Source organism: Dasypus novemcinctus, chromosome 15, assembly GCF_030445035.2.
Source record: "Dasypus novemcinctus isolate mDasNov1 chromosome 15, mDasNov1.1.hap2, whole genome shotgun sequence".
In the NCBI taxonomy this organism is placed as follows: domain Eukaryota; kingdom Metazoa; phylum Chordata; class Mammalia; order Cingulata; family Dasypodidae; genus Dasypus; species Dasypus novemcinctus.
In genome coordinates, this window is record NC_080687.1 from 62702492 (window position 1) to 62707638 (window position 5147).

At 35.4% G+C, this 5147-nt stretch overlaps 1 pseudogene; it reads right to left on the reverse strand.

Annotated features, from left to right (window-relative positions):
* Positions 1-836: 836 nt before the first annotated feature.
* LOC101417590 (translocon-associated protein subunit alpha pseudogene) lies at positions 837-4806 on the reverse strand (annotated as a pseudogene).
* Between the last annotated feature and the right edge of the window lie 341 nt (positions 4807-5147).

Below are 5147 nucleotides of genomic sequence, written 5' to 3' on the forward strand. Positions count from 1 at the left end.
ATTTGGAGATATTTAATCTATATTCACAAAAAAGGTTTGTCTGTACTTTTTGTTTTGTAATTGGTTTATTGATTTTTGGTAGCAGGTTTAATGAATTAAATAAAAATTTAGTTGAAACCATTTTCCCCTCCATGTTCTGACTCCCATACTTCAGAACAATTTAAATAGTACAATAATGAACAGATTCTTAAACTATTAAAATATCCAGGTTAGATAGACAAAGGTGGGGTAGGATTAGTTCTTGGAAAATATTTTAAATGCCTTCCATTATTATTGGGACTATTCTCTGTTACCACCTATTTGATGAGTCTGTATTAGTGCTTCATATTTTTCTAAACGGTTCTTTATTTTTAAATTTATTGAGATTAAATTTAAATAATTTTATTTCAAATGTAATTTTGGTTATATATTTCTGTTTCTTCTGCTTTTGCTCCTTTAGCTTTACCAGAGTTGTATCTATTTTATTGTTTGCTTCAAAGTAACAGCTCTTGAATTAATTGATTTTACTGAATTCCTATTTTCTAATTAATACAGTTCAGTTTTTGTCTTTCATTAACATCATTTTTGGAAGTAGTGTCCTTGTAGATGCAGATATACATAATATTTGGGAGAAAAAACATCAGTAATTGTCAATAAGGGAGAGAGACAAGACATACTATATTTAGTATCCTAAGGGCACATTACAGGTATACAGCAATGATTCTTACGAGACCCACTGCTTACATACATTACACACACAGACACATACATAGACATATACACAGATTTTAGTTTATTTAAAAACTGCAAATTTATTACCTTACAGAAGTGAACGTGATGCGTTTTCAACAATAGTATTACCATTGACTGCTCAGTCCATGCATCAGTTGTATCAGTTGTCTATGGTCATATGGCTTCTCTTCACTAATTGCCTTCAAACTGAAAAATACTAGGGCAGTTAAGTAAGGACTGAATTGTCCAAAAGATTCCACTGATCTCTACTGTGCCCCTTTTCTGGGCAGTCTTCTGGGTGAAGCTTTATCAACCTGTTTCAAAATCTCGTGAGGAATCCATCTCACATCAACATCATTCTGATTTTATGCAACCATTCCTATTTCCGTATGGGTCTTTTTTGCTATCTGCATTCTAGGTGCTGCAATAAAATCCAATAACAACCAGTAGCCCAAGACCAGCATGTAACATGTATATAAAGACAGTTTTTTCATCTAACCTTTCTCTCTTTCATTAATTGTACCTAACTGAAGACAGCATCTTGAAATGTATTGTCATTCAAATCTTTGAATTCAGATTCATGACTAGATCAAAAGGTCACCTACCTATGGTCTCATAAGGAAGAATGAAGGGAAACTGAAAAGTTGCCTCTGTGGTGGCACTACAGTGTTTAGAGTAAGAGTTGTGATATTCTGGATATAAGACTAGTAATCCTAGGGATAACAGAATGAGTCATCTAGGGATTAATAGGAAAATCTTCTCTACCTTCATTTTTAAAGCCTATTGGGACCCTCACAATGCTGTTTGCTTCTTTTCCTTTTCTAGATAGAATAGCTGTATCTGCACTTGATGAGGCTTCTGGTTCACCAGATATATATTTTTTCTCCTCCTACCAAACCTGTGGCTTGATATTTTACCAACTCAACTCCCTATTCTCAATCATTGAATGTCCTAATATCTCCCAACGTGTGAATGCTACCTTATTTGGGAAAAGGGTCGTTGTAGAGGTGATTCAGTTAATGAGCTTGTCTTAGAGAGATTATCCTGGATCATCCCAGGGGGCCCTAAATGTAGTCACAGATACCTTTTAAGAGGGAGGCAGGGGGAGATTTGTCTACATGTGGAAGGGAAGAAGTCCATATGACAAAAGCAGAGAGAAACAGTCACAGAGAGAAGATACGCTGCTACTGGCTTTGAAGATGGAGGAAGGGGCTGTAACACAAGGAATGCAAGCAATGCAACACTTGATGTTGGAAAAGACAAGGAAATGGATTGTCTTCTAAAGCCTCTGGAGAGAGTGTGGCCCTGTCAACACCTTGATTTTAGCCCTGTAAGACTCATTTTGGACTCTGGCCTCAAAACTGCAAGATTAATAAATATCTGTTGTTTTAAGCATTTTGGTTTACGCAAATTTGTTAAGGTAGCAATAGGAAACTAATATACTCCATTTGCCTTTTCAAGTCTAGTAGAAATAGTTCCCTGCTGTTGCTAGTCTCCGGATGTTTAGTCACCCTTTGCTAGTCTCCCTTAACCTGCTTCCACCTTGTAAGATGTCTCATTCCTTGCACTCTCTTAAATTACCTTTTAGGGCAGGCAGTTTGTTTCCTGCTGGGATCCTGACTGATACACTTCCTACCTCTGCTGATGTTCTTTCATGCTGAGGCCAAGGCTATGATAGCAATGGCAGGAAGTTCTCATTTAATTTTTCAGTGAGTTCCATGAGAGCAAGGACAGTGGCTTTTGTTTTGTTGTGCCTGTTTTATAAATGGATTAACTGGTGTAGTGACATTGTCTCCTGTATTTGGGAAAAGTACCATTGGTGCAAGAAATGAACGGACCTTAAAAGGATGTTATTTATATTTATGCAAGTATACCATATGATCTGAATAACACATAATGTATTAAGTCTTACAAAAATAGTCTTTATATTGTCAAAGCAAAGGTTTACCTTGCCAAGCACAATAGGAAAATAAAATAAATACTGAAAGAGTTCAATCTTAAAATGGTTTAAATATGTGTAGTTTGGAACACAGGCTTTCTGAAAAAATTTTCTTCATTTGCAGCTTGTAAGGGTCTAGACTGGAATGTGAGGATTGTCTCATATTTAACACAATGCTCAAGTTCAAATAGTTTGTCTTGTGATATATCAGTACTGCTAAAAAATTTTAAAGTCAGTTTGTAGTTTTGTAGCTTGAGAAGATAAATATATTATATGATATTAAGCTGAGGTCCAGAATTAGTTCATAAACTGTAGAACTTCTACCCCTGTGCCCTTATAGTATAACAAAAGTGCATTTTCCTCTGAGGATTGATTTAATAGCTTTTATATATCTGAACCAAGCAATTATTCTAAATCCCCAGCTATTCTGACCTTTTTCATCATTGCTGTTACTATTACAAAAAGCATTTGCACATAGTGCTGGCACTGAGTAGTAACTTAAGCTCACACTATCCCTAAACTTGAACTAAGCTTTAATCTTTTACTGTAGCTCTTCTGTTCTGAAAGCTTCCTAAGAGAAACTAAAAAACAGCAGATAGAGCTATGAAAGTATATTAAAGAATGTTTTCTATGTGTTCAGTGAAATACTTATCTTTCTTTTTATTTGTGAGGCAGTTGATTGACCTACAGTCCTCCATGTAACAAATGTCTACTCCTAACATTGGCTGTTGATGTCCATCCATCTACTCTTCTCGAGCATCTTTTACTTATTTTATAGCATTTATTATTTACAAAAACTATCCTGCTTAATGTATTTATTTTTGAAATCTGTCTTCTTCATAAAATGTAAACTCCATGAGGACTGGTACTGGCTATATTCCTACGTCTGTGAAAAGTACTTGGTATATAGTTAAAGGCTCAAAAAATATTTGTTTTTGAAGCACGACTAGATCAACTTTGGACCTTGAGATGATCAAGCTATGTCACAGGTTATCCTGGTCACAGATCTGTTTATGACATTACACATTTTGCCTGAAAAGACATTTGGTGGGAGACAAGATACCTTAGTACGTTGTGTCAGTAAACATGTCCCTGATAGATTTCAGCATCAAAGTAGATCTAGAGTTGAGGTATGCACCATCCATCCAGAAAAGTTTCACTGCTCAGGAGCCAGGGATAAATGCTTGTTACTACGGATGCTTTACTTTAAACAGTTTATAAACAATGCTATAACTCCCACCCTTTGTATTCCCAGAGTTAGATCAAGTATTAAAAAGCTCCAGGAGTTTCCATTCTCAGTGGAAAATTGGCTGTCACTTGGAACGAGATATATACTAACTGATTTTCCCGTGCAATTGGGTTCTTAATGAAAGCAGCATAAAACAAAACTGCACCCCTCTGTATTTCATTTGTGCATCTTGTACCTGGAATAAAATGTAACTGCTGTAAATCTTTAAGTTGGGTTCAATAAAGCAATAATACTGTACTGTGCAAACTGACCATTTAGCTTAACGACTGATTTGTTACACCATTAACTTGTCCTCTGTGTTGTCTTAAGGCTCTTTGCTAACTGAGTGGTTGTTAACTACTGTAATGAAAAGATTCTTCCAAGGAGAAGAACATTTTAAACTGGGAAGTTAGTGATATCACTGACTGACATCTTAAAGGTGGCCATGGAATAATGGATAGATTTTAAAGTTATTACTGTTTAATTGTGAAGGCATTGTAGGACATCAAAAATTGCTTTGGAAATTAAATAAATGAACGGCATGTAGAATCTTATTAATGGCTTTACCATGTCCACATTACATGTCAGATTTCTTAGCTGCTACTTAAAAATCTCTGTAGTCAAACTATTTACATGGTTTGGAAATATAGTCCTATTATTAGAAATAGCAGCCATGGTATTTATTTTTTCTTTTTGACCCATGTACTCTCTGATGTAAAAATAGCCCTCATATTCTCTGAAAAAATAGATGAAGCTATGGAGACACTCAGTTCAGACTAAGAATAATCTGGTGGGAAGATGCAGCATCCTAGAGAAGCATTAGACAGGGAGGCACAGGACAAAGAACAGAAAATTTGAATCCATTCCTTACACTTCGAGCCAAGAAAGTCATAGTTAGTACAGTCTCAACAGCTATGCCAGACATCATATTTCCATTTCTTTATGTCATGCACTTGCATCAACTTTTGTAGAAATGTAATCTACACCTTTGTTTTGTAGAAGAAACTCCAAAGCATTCTACTTGGAGCTTTTGTAATATACCAGGGCCTTTTTCTGCTGCAAAGCAGATTCATCTCAGTATTCTTTTAGAAAGCAAGCTTTCTGGCAGTTTTGGATATGTGCTTTACCAAGATTATATTAGTATCTACTCTTTCAAAAACATATTAAATGAAAAAAAATGAAGCCATAAAAATGTTGGAGGAAAATGTCCATGAATATTTATATAATCCTGAGGGTTTCTTGAAAGGCTTTCTTAGCAGGGCACCAAAG